Source organism: Scyliorhinus torazame, chromosome 2, assembly GCF_047496885.1.
Source record: "Scyliorhinus torazame isolate Kashiwa2021f chromosome 2, sScyTor2.1, whole genome shotgun sequence".
Taxonomy (NCBI): domain Eukaryota; kingdom Metazoa; phylum Chordata; class Chondrichthyes; order Carcharhiniformes; family Scyliorhinidae; genus Scyliorhinus; species Scyliorhinus torazame.
This window is the reverse complement of record NC_092708.1, coordinates 378579153-378591123: the sequence shown is the minus strand read 5'-3', so window position 1 is coordinate 378591123 and position 11971 is coordinate 378579153. Positions and strand designations below refer to the sequence as shown.

Below are 11971 nucleotides of genomic sequence, written 5' to 3'. Positions count from 1 at the left end.
GGCGGTGGCAACCGTTCCTTGACTATCTCGCGCAACGATAATGAAAAGACAGAAAGGATAGCAGCAGCAACCCAGGGGGGATGGGGGAGCACTATTTTGTGTTTTTGCTATTTGTTTTTTCTTTTCAGTTTTGTTGTAAGCTCACTGTATTATTTAAATAATGTTTAATGTATAATCCCTTGTTGAGTTGTAAAAACGGGAAAAACTTTTGTTTGAAAAATTTCAATAAAATATATATTTTTTAAAAAGGACTGAGGTTAAGGTATCCAGATTATATGTCTGTGATTAAGGGTTAACAGCTAGGCAGGCTGTGATGTCACTCTTGGCAGGAGCTGCGTCTCTTTTTAGTTTCGTTTCCAGCCCTGCTCTGGATTCTGAGGAAAAGAGTTGTGTCTCTCAGACTGCCTTCTGAAAGTTTCTCCCCAAGGACTTTGTGAACAAATCCTGAGTGTTAACTTTATTAATGAAAGCCACCCTCGTCCCAGAGGGCCATAGGCTACTCTTCCCTTTGAGAGAGAGAGAGAGAGAGAGTGCTGACTTGTGGTGATTTAACCTGTGGGCCACCTCACCTCAAGCGAGGGTCAAGGTTGAGAAGGCGAGGCCTTCCTGGTAACCTCAGCCGGTACGGGAATTGAACTCCCCCCTGTTGGCATTGCTCTGCGTCACAAACCAGCCATCCAGCTGATTCCCCCACACTTTATTAATAAGTGCCATTTGACCCGAGTGTGGATCTTGCCCCATTGAAATTTTAGAAGTAGACGAGAAAGTCAGCGCAGACTTTTTAAAAAAGAACTGCTAAACTGTTCATTGAAAAGCTGTTTTCTCCTTGGATGTCAATGGGGTTAATCCTGTGTTAATAATGTTTGTTTTAATACGTTTTTGTTTTTGTTAGTGGAATCACTCCCAGGCATACAGCATCCTTTCCTCATAGTGTACAAATTGGAAAATTGTTGGGGTTTCTTCTCCGGTTTCCTAATATAAATTGGGGGGGGGTCTGGTCTGGTACTGTTAACATTGCAATGTTTTAATTCAAGCCAAGGACTCAAAGAGTTGCCCATCTCCACAAAGGAAAAAGCATTAAACAACTAAAGAAAAGCCCGGGTCCCAGGCCCGGTGAGGCACAGATGCTAACCATCGTGTTGTCCCTCCCTCCAGTACTGCACAAAAGGAGTCACTTGCATTTGTAGAGCATCGATCACGAACCACAGGACATCCAAAGGCACTTTACACCAACTGGGACAAAGATCTGCTGTAAAGCGAGAAGGGGGGGCAGCCAACATGCGCACAGCAAGGCTCCACAATGTTATAACAATCAGGTGATCGGTTTCTTTTTTATATGTACGTTTAGTGTAGCCAATTCTTTGTTCCCCAATTAAGGGGCAATTTAGTGTGGCCAATCCACCTCGCCTGCACATCTTTTTGGGTTGTGGGGGTGAAACCCACGCAAACACGGGGGGGATTGTGCAAACTCCACACGGACAGTGACCCAGGGCCGGGATCGACCCCGGGTCCTCGGTGTGGTGGGGCAGCAGTGCTAACCACTGCACCAACATGCCGCCCCGATCTGTTTCAGAGATCCTGATGGTGGGGGTGAATGTTGGCCAAGGCACTGGGAGATCACCAAAATGTTTTTGCATTCCCCTGGATTAGGGGTTCAAATCCCAAACCACATATTGCAACCTGATTTTAACCCTGCAGCGTATTTTTGGCGTTATTGACATTCAATACACAAAATAGAAGTCAACGCCAATAACTCCAGGGTTTCTTCACCTCAGCAGCAAAGTGACTCAGCGCAATAGCTCCTCCGCTTGGCACCGGTCCCCTGCCTCGGGCCCGGTCCCCTGCCACGGGCCCGGTCCCCTGCCTCGGGCCCGGTCCCCTGCCACGGGCCCAGTCCCCTGCCCCGGCGCCCTGCCACGGGCCCAGTCCCCTGCCCCGGCGCCCTGGGCCGGTCCCCTGCCACGGGCCCAGTCCCGGTCCCCGGTCCCCTGTCCCCGGGCCCGGGCCTCAGACAACGCGCGCCTCAGACAACCCGAGACCCAGCTCGAGCCTCCCCCTCCGCGCGCGCAGCCAGTCTCGGAGCCTCGAGCGCGGCTTTCAAACTGATCGCCCCGCCCCCTCCGGCAACCGCCGGATCGGGGCGAGCGCAGGCGCAGTCCTGATCGCAAAGCCTGGTTCACCAAGCAATGGGGGTGAGGAGGGGAGGGAGAAAAGAGGGCGTGGGGGTTGGGATAGAGGGAGGGTCTTGGAATGGAAGGGCGGGGTTTGAAGAGAAGGGGCGGGGTTAGGGGTGGGGCGGGGTTACAGGAGGGGGCGCGGCTCCAGGAGGGGCGGAGTTACGGGACAGGGGGCGGGGTCAGGCAGCGGAGGGGGAGGGGCAGATCGATGGGGATTTGGTGCGGGGAGGGGCAGGGATCAATGGGGTGGGGTTAGTGAGGGGGAGGGGCAGGGATCAATGGGGTGGGGTTAGTGAGGGGAAGGGGCAGGGATCGATGGGGCGAAGTTCGGGAGTGGAGGGGGCGGGGAGGCAGAGGAGGGGGAGGTGTATCAAACAAACATGACAATGTAAATATTTAAGAAGGAATTGAAACGTAAAGAGTGATATGTGTATAATATTATCAAAATTGAATGGAAGAAAGTCAAGGCAATGTGTAATTCTGAATGAAATGTACAGTCAAGACAATTCGAAATGTTCTGTAATGCTTATGATAAATTTTATGAATAAATCATATTTTTTTGAATTAAAAAAAAAAATCTGTTCTTATCAGTTTAAGGTGTAGTTTAAGGCCAGCAAGCCTCGCTCTACACCTCGGAGGCCTCCAAGGTTATCTTCCGTTCCAGAGTCCGCTCCGTGGAGCAGGACGAAAAGTGCATTTGATAGGGTGGAGTGGGAGTATCTATGGGAGGTGCTGAGGAGGTTCGGGTTCGGGGACGGGTTTGTTAGCTGGGTCAAACTCCTCTATGGGGCCCCAACGGCAAGTGTGGTCACGGGTCGGCAAAGATCGCAGTATTTTCGACTATTCAGGGGAACAAGACAGGGATGCCCGCTATCTCCATTACTGTTCGCGTTGGCAATTGAACCACTGGCCATGGCGCTGAGAGACTCCAGAAAATGGAGAGGGGTGATTAGAGGGGGAGAGGAACACCGAGTATCACTCTATGCGGATGACCTACTGCTATATGTAGCGGACCCGGTGGGGGGGATGACAGAGGTCATGCAGATATTGAGGGAGTTCGGAGATTTCTCGGGATATAGGCTTAACATGGGAAAGAGTGAACTTTTTGTGATACACCCTGGGGACCAGAATAGAGGGATAGATGGCCTACCGCTAAGGAGAGTGGAAAGAAACTTTCGATACCTGGAGATTCAGATAGCCAGGAGCTGGGGAACCTTACACAGACTTAATCTGACACGACTGGTGGAACAAATGGAAGAGGATTTCAAGAGGTGGGACATGCAGCCGCTGTCACTGGCGGGCAGAGTGCAGGCAATTAAGATGATGGTCCTCCCGAGGTTCCTATTTGTGTTCCAATGTCTCCCTATACTGATCACTAAGGCCTTTTTTTTGAAAAATAGACAGGAGCATCACGAGCTTCGTGTGGGCAGGGAAGGTTCCGAGGGTAAGGAGGGGGTTCTTACAACGTAGGAGAGACAGAGGGGGACTGGCGCTGCCGAATTTAGGCGACTACTACTGGGCCGCCAATGTGGCGATGATTCGTAAGTAGATGATAGAGGGAGAGGGAGCGGCGTGGAAAAGACTAGAGATGAAGTCCTGTAAAGGGACGAGTCTAGAAGCGCTGGTGACGGCGCCACTACCGCTCTCACCAAAAATATTTACCACAAACCCAGTGGTGGTGGCAACATTAAGTATCTGGGGGCAATAGAGGCGACAGAGAGGTGTGCTGGGAGCCTTGATGGGGTCCCCAATTAGGAACAACCATAGGTTTGCCCCAGGGAGGCTGGATGGAGGATTCCAGAGCTGGCACCAGTTGGGAATTAGGAGAGTGGGAGATTTATTTATAGACGGGACGTTTGCGAGCTTGGGAGCGCTGGAGGAAAAGTATAAGCTGCCCCGGGGAAATTTCTTTAGGTATATGAGGGCAGGTGAGGGCGTTCACAAGACAACAGGTGAGGGAATTTCCGCTGCTCCCGACACAGGGGATCCAGGATAGAGTGCTTTCGGGGGGGGGGGGGGGGGGGGGGGGTCGGGGAGGGCAAGGTGTCAGAGATATACCGGGAGATGAGAGAAGAGGGGGAGGAGCTGGTGGGCGAACTGAAAGGAAGATGGGAAGAAGAGCTCGGGGAGGAGATTGAGGAGGGTTTGCGGGCTGATGCCCTAAGCAGGGTAAATTCCTCTTCCTCGTGTGCCAGGCTTAGCCTGATCCAATTTAAGGTGCTGCATAGAGCACACATAACGGGAGCAAGGTTGAGCAGGTTCTTCGGAGTGGATTTTTTAATTTTTTAATTTAAAAAAAATATATTTTATTAAAGTTTTTCAATCACAATTTTTTCCCCTTACACATCAAACAAAATAAAAATAAAAAGTACAAGTAACATGATAACTACAATCTAACAATGAGTAACTAACTAACATGGTAAACTAACCAAATAACATAAAATGAAACTCCCCCCCCCCCCCCCCTCCCAGAACCCAACCATCTTACCCCCCCCCCCCCCCCCGGGTTGCTGCTGCTGGTCATCTATCTTCCCTCTAACGTTCCGCTAGGTAGTCGAGGAACGGTTGCCACCGTCTGGTGAACCCTTGAGCCGATCCTCTCAGCGCAAACTTAATCCGCTCCAGTTTTATGAACCCCGCCATATCGTTTATCCAGGTCTCCAGGCCGGGGGGTTTCACTTCCTTCCACATGAGTAAAATCCTACGCCGGGCTACTAGGGACGCAAAGGCCACAACATCGGCCTCTTTCGCCTCCTGCACTCCCGGCTCATCCGCTACTCCAAATAGAGCTAACCCCCAGCCTGGCTACCTTCAGCACCTTCGAGATCACTCCCGTCACTCCCCTCCAATACCCCTCCAGTGCCGGACACGACCAAAACATATGTGTGTGGTTTGCCGGGCTTCCGCCGCACCTCCCGCACCTGTCCTCCACTCCGAAGAACCTGCTCAACCTTGCTCCCGTTATGTGTGCTCTATGCAGCACCTTAAATTGGATCAGGCTAAGCCTGGCACACGAGGAAGAGGAATTTACCCTGCTTAGGGCATCAGCCCACAAACCCTCCTCAATCTCCTCCCCGAGCTCTTCTTCCCATTTTCCCTTCAGTTCGTCCATCAGCTCCTCCCCCTCTTCTCTCATCTCCCGGTACATCTCGGACACTTTGCCCTCCCCGACCCACACCCCCGAAAGCACCCTGTCCTGGATCCCCTGTGTCGGGAGCAGCGGAAATTCCCTCACCAGTTGTCTCGTGAACGCTCTCACCTGCATATACCTAAAGGTATTTCCCAGGGGCAGCTCATACTTTTCCTCAAGTATTCCCAAACTCGCAAACGTCCCATCCATAAATAAGTCTCCCACTCTCCTGATTCCTGCCCGGTACCAGCTCTGGAATCCTCCGTCCAGCCTCCCTGGGGCAAACCTATGGTTGTTCCTGATCGGGGACTACACCGAGGCTCCCAGCACACCCCTCTGTCGCCTCCATTGCCCCCAGATACTTAATGTTGCCGCCACCACTGGGTTCATGGTAAACTTTTTCGGGGAGAGCGATAATGGCGCCGTCACCAGTGCCTTCAAGCTCGTCCCTTTGTAGGACTTCATCTCCAACCTTTTCCACACCGCTCCCTCTCCCTCTATCATCCACTTACAAATCATCGCCACGTTGGCGGCCCAATAGTAGTCGCCCAAATTCGGCAACGCCAGTCCCCCTCTGTCTCTACTACGTTGTAGGAACCCCCTCCTTACCCTCGGGGCCTTCCCTGCCCACACGAAGCTCGTGATGCTCCTATCTATTTTTCTAAAGAAGGCCTTAGTGATCAGTATAGGGAGACATTGGAACACAAATAGGAACCTCGGGAGGACCATCATCTTAATTGCCTGCACTCTGCCCGCCAGTGACAGCGGCTGCATGTCCCACCTTTTGAAATCCTCTTCCATTTGTTCCACCAGCCGTGTCAGATTGAGTCTGTGTAAGGTTCCCCAGCTCCTGGCTATCTGAATCCCCAGGTATCGGAAGTTTCTTTCCACTCTCCTTAGCAGTAGGCCATCTATCCCTCTACTCTGATCCCCAGGGTGTATCACAAAAAACTCACTCTTTCCTATGTTAAGCCTATATCCCGAGAAATCTCCAAACTCCCTCAATATCTGCATGGCCTCTGTCATCCCCCCCACTGGATCCGTCACATACTGCAGTAGGTCATCCGCATAGAGTGACACTCGGTGTTCCTCTCCCCCTCTAACCACCCCTCTCCATTTTCTGGAGTCTCTCAGCGCTATGGCCAGTGGTTCAATTGCCAGCGCGAACAGTAATGGGGACAGCGGGCATCCCTGTCTTGTTCCCCTGTGTAGTCGAAAATACTCCGACCTTTGCCGATTTGTGACCACACTTGCCGTTGGGGCCCCTTAGAGGAGTTTAACCCAGCTGACAAACCCCTCCCCGAACCCGAACCTCCTCAGCACCTCCCATAGATACTCCCACGCCACCCTATCAAATGCCTTCTCTGCATCCATTGCCGCCACTATCTCTGCCTCCCCCTCTGCTGGGGGCATCATTATCACCCCTATTAGCCGTCGCACGTTGACATTCAATTGTCTCCCCTTTACGAACCCTGTCTGGTCTTCGTGTACCACCCCTGGGATACAAGCCTTCATACTCGTCGCCAGCACATTTGCCAGCAACTTGGCGTCCACATTTAGAAATGAGATAGGCCTATCGGACCCGCACTGCAGCGGATCTTTATCTCGCTTCAAGATTCGAGATATCGTCGCCTCCGACATTGTTGGGGGTAGGGTCCCCCCTTCTCTGGCCTCGTTAAAGGTTCTTACCAGCAGCGGGGCCAACAGGTTTTTCTATAGAATTCCACCGGGAACACATCTGGTCCCGGGGCCTTCCCTGCCTGCATGTTCCCCAGCCCTTTGATCACCTCGTCCACCCCAATTGGCGCCCCCAGGCCTGCCACCTCCTGCTCCTCCACCTTCGGGAACCTTAGTTGGTCCAGAAACTGCTGCATCCCTTCTTTTCCCTCCAGGGTTGGGACCTATATAGCCTCTCGTAAAAGGTCTTAAACACCTCGTTTATCTTCCCTGCTCTCCGCACCGTGGCTCCCGTTTCATCCCTAACTCCCCCTATCTCCTTCGCCGCTGTCCTCTTTCGCAGCTGGTGGGCCAACAGGCGACTCGCCTTTTCCCCATATTCATATCTCATCCCCTGTGCCTTCCTCCACTGTGCCTCTGCCCTCCCTGTGGTGAGCAGATCGAACTCCGTCTGGAGTCATCGCCTCTCCCTGTATAGTCCTTCATCCGGGGCCTCCGCATATTTTTTATCTACCCTCAAAATCTCTCCCAGTAGTCTTTCCCTTTCGTTGGCCTCCGTTTTCCCCTTGTGAGCCCTGATGGAGATCAACTCTCCCCTGACCACCGCTTTTAGTGCTTCCCATACTACTCCTACTCGGACCTCCCCGTCGTCATTGGCCTCCAGGTATCTTTCGATACATCCCCGCACCCTTCCGCAGACTCCCTCATCCGCCAATAATCCCATATCCAGTCGCCAGAGTGGATGCTGCTCCCTCTCCTCTCCTAGCTCCAGGTCCACCCAGTGTGGGGAATGATCTGAAACAGCTATGGCTGAGTACTCAGTTCCTTCCACCCTCGATATCAGTGACCTACCCAAAACAAAGAAATCTATCCGGGAGTATACATTATGGACATGGGAGAAAAAGGAGAACTCTTTGGCCAGTGGCCTAGCAAATCTCCACGGATCCACTCCCCACATTTGGTCCATAAACCCCTTAAGCACCTTGGCCACTGCCGGCCTTCTTCCGGTCCTAGATCTAGATCTATCTAACCCTGGGTCCAGCACGGTGTTGAAGTCCCCCCCCCATTATCAGGTTTCCTACCTCCAGGTCCGGGATACATCCCAGCATCCGCTTCATAAATCCCACATCATCCCAATTCGGGACAGAGACATTAACCAACACGACCTTCATTGCCTGCAGTCTGCCGCTCACCATCACATATCTGCTACCGCTGTCCGCTACAATGTTCCTAGCCTCGAATGACACCCGTTTCCCCACCAATATGGCCACCCCCCTTGTTCTTTGCGTCCAGCCCCGAGTGGAACGCCTGTCCCACCCATCCTTTCCTTAACCTAACCTGGTCCGCCACCTTCAGGTGCGTCTCCTGAAGCATGGCCACGTCTGCCTTCAGTTCTTTTAAGTGCGCGAACACTCGGGCCCTCTTAATCGGCCCATTTAGGCCTCTCACATTCCACGTGATCAGCCGGACCCGTGCCCGCCCCCCTCCCCTGTCGACTAGCCATCACCCTCTCTGGGCCAGTCCCACGTCCCGGTTCCGCGCACCCACCCGTCCCCCAGGCGGCGCATTCCCGCCCCGACCACCTTCTCTTTTACCAGTTCCTTCTCGATCTCCGCAGCAGCAACCCAGTTATCCCCCCCCACCCCGCTAGACCCCCATCTAGCAAGGTTACTCCCCCCATATTGCTTCCGAAAGTCAGCTGACTTCAACTGACCCCGGCTTCTCCCGCTCTCTCCTTGACCCCCCCCCCGTGTGAGGAACTCCCATCCAATTGCGCCTATCTTCCCACCATCATCTTTCTGACGCGGGAACAAGGAAAAGAAACCTTGTGTTCTCTAGAGCCGTCCCGCCCCTCGTGGCGCAGCTCCCTCTGCCGCCCCACTCCCATTCCCCATCCCCCGCCTGAGTCTCTTCTTCCCCCGCACCGGCGCCCACATTTCTCAATGTCCCCCCCTCCCCAATTTACATTTCTATATACATCAGCACTGACGATTCCCCTCCAACATCAGTCCCTCAGTTCTGATCCAGTTTCTCGTTTTTAATGAAGGTCCATGCTTCTTCCGCCGATTCGAAGTAGTAATGCCTCTCCTGGTGCATGACCCACAGTCGCGCCAGCTGCAACATCCCAAACTTCACTTTCTTCTTGTGCAGCACCTCCTTGGCTCGATTGAAGCTCGCCCTCCTTCTCGCCACCTCCTCACTCCAATCCTGATACACTCGTAGCACCGCATTCTCCCATCTACTACTCCGTACCTTCATGGCCCATCTCAGAACCGCCTCTCTATCATTGAAGCAGTGAAATCGCATGATCATCGCCCCAGATGGTTCTGCTGCCTTTGGTCTCCTCGCAGGGACCCGATGGGCCCCTTCCACTTCCAAGGGGCCCGAGGGGGCCTCAGCTCCCATTAGCGAGCGTAGCATCGTACTCACGTAAGCCCCGCCGTCAGCTCCTTCCACTCCCTCGGGGAGACCCAGGATCCGGAGGTTCTTTCTCCGTGATCTGTTTTCTAGGACTTCAATCCTTTCGATGCACTTCTAATGGAGCGCCTCGTGCGTCTGCATTTTGACTGCCCGGCCCAGGATCTCGTCCTCGTTGTCAGTCACCTTCTGCTCCACCACACGGAGCTCTATCTCCTGGGTCTTTTGTGTCTCCTTAAGCCCCTCAATTGCTTGTAGCATCGAGGCCAGCACCTCCTTTTTTAGCAGCTCCACACACCGTCTTAAAAATTCATCCTGGTCCGGTCCCCAGGTCACCTCCGCCGCCATCTTGCTCCTTTCTTCCTTCTGCCACTGCCCTCGAGGATTCTTCGAGATCTGGCCACCACCGCCGATATTTTTCTTTTTCGCTGGGGGGGGACTCCCTGTTGTCTCACCCCACACTGGGTTTTGTCCCGAAAAAATTCCACGTTGGGGCTCTTAAAAGAGCCCAAAGGTCCGTTCGAGCTGGAGCCGCCGAAACGTGCGGCTTAGCTGGTCATCACCGCAACCGGAAGTCAAAGTAAAACACCTTTGACCACAAGGCAATGAAGCAGTGGTCAGCACATAATGTCCTCGAGGCCCTCAGGGAAAAGGAGACCGTGAAGGACGTTGGATGGTTCCCTGAGCAGACTGGCAGAGTCATCTGGCAGAACGCCTCATCACCAGAACTTTCAAACAAGCACCAAGACCTAGCTTGGCTGGTGGTGAGAAGGGCCCTCCCTGTCAGATTCTTCGTGCATACCCGAAGGCTCTGCGCCAATGCACCCTGCTCTCGGAGTGGCTGTGGGGGAAATGAGACGGTCACACACCTCCTTGTGGAATGTGCCTTTGCAAAGAAGGTCTGGAGAGAGATGCAGTGGTATTTGTCAAGGTTTATCCCAAACAGATCTGTGACACAGGACTCTGTGCTCTACGGACTGTTTCCAGGGACACACACCGAGACAAATATCAACTGCTGCTGGAAGGTCATCAACTCGGTGAAAGACGCTCTTTGGTCTGCCCGAAACCTGCTGATCTTCCAGTGCAAAGAATTGTCCTCGACCGAGTGTTGCAGACTGGCACATTCCAAGGTCCAGGACTACGTGCTGAGGGACGCACTCAAGCTTGGGGCAGCAGCCACCAAGGCGCAATGGGGAAAGACCACTGTGTAAGGTCTTTCCAGCAAATGTACACCGAGGGGCGGGTAACAGTGTAAAGCCCCTCGGTCTGGGCCACCAACACTCCAATGTACAAAAACAAACATGGCACTGTAAATATTTAAGAGGAATTGTAATGTAAAGAGTGATATGTGTATGACAATATCAAAATTGAATGGAAGTCAAAGCAATGTGTAACTCTGACGGAAATGTACAGTCAAGACAATTCGAAATGTTCTGTAATGCTTATGATAAATTTTATGAATAAAGTATATTTTTTTTAATTAAAAAATGTTTTTTTAAATCTGTTCTTATCAGTTTAATATCTGATACGTCCCTTATCTGGGGAGCATATATTAAATTGATTTTTGGAGCAGGGAGATGGAATAGGGGCTTGCTCCGTCCACTCCACGCATCGACTCCGTATTGTAGTATCTCCGAGAACGGTGCACAAACCCCGTTATGGGGAATTTCAAAGTACAAAAACACTTCAAGCATGCACAGGCACTTCTACACTTTATCCCCTTTCTTACAATTATCGACTACACACAAAAATTCATGCCCATTATACACATCCCACACACGATTCCAGTATCTCCACCAACCCTATCCCATCTCCCTGCTCCAAAAAACCCTCCTCTATGGGGAATTTCAAAGTACAAAAACACTTCAAGCATGCACATCCAATTCTCCACTTTATGCCTTTTCTTACAATTCTCTACTCAATCACACAAAAATTCATGCCCATTCTCCATATGCCACACACTATTCCAGTATCTCCGCGAAACTTGCACCCCCCCCCCCATGGGGAATTTCAAAGTCTAAAAATAGCTTGAGCACAGTTACACTTCTCCACTTTATACTCTTTTCTGATCATCCTCCAGTCAATCACAACAAAATTAATGCTCATTTTCCACATCCCACACACTAAACGCACCACACTCCCTCACCGCTTTGCTTTGCACAACACCTTAACTACCCCTCACGCTGCCTTGCCAAAGCGCTCTTGTATCTAAATCAATTCAGATACTTCGACCAGCTCCTTAATTAAACTTTACCCAGTATGAGTATTACAAAGTACAGAGACAGATATAATGAAACACACTTTATTAAATGTAGTTAATCCATAAATTACCCACTCTATATACAAGAAACACCCAGGAATCGTCTATCCTACCCGCAAAGGTGGTTTGATAACCTGTAGATCTGCTCCCTGAGTCCCTCTGCTTCCTCTTTGCAAAGGTGATTCTCGCTGAATGTTGGTCTGGTCAAGGTCACCTCACACACCCAGCTTCCAGCCTTTTGCTTCGAGTCTTTCCTCATGAGATGTCTGGCTGGAAATGCCTATTTTTATCCTTTCTCCACCTGCCCCT

The 11971-nt window shown here is 51.9% G+C and overlaps 1 non-coding gene across 1 annotated transcript; it reads left to right on the top strand.

Annotated features, from left to right (window-relative positions):
- Window positions 1-10869: 10869 nt before the first annotated feature.
- On the top strand, window positions 10870-11055 carry LOC140408048 (U2 spliceosomal RNA). Its single transcript, XR_011939994.1, has one exon. It is a non-coding gene; the product is annotated as a U2 spliceosomal RNA (small nuclear RNA).
- The last annotated feature ends 916 nt before the right edge of the window (window positions 11056-11971 follow it).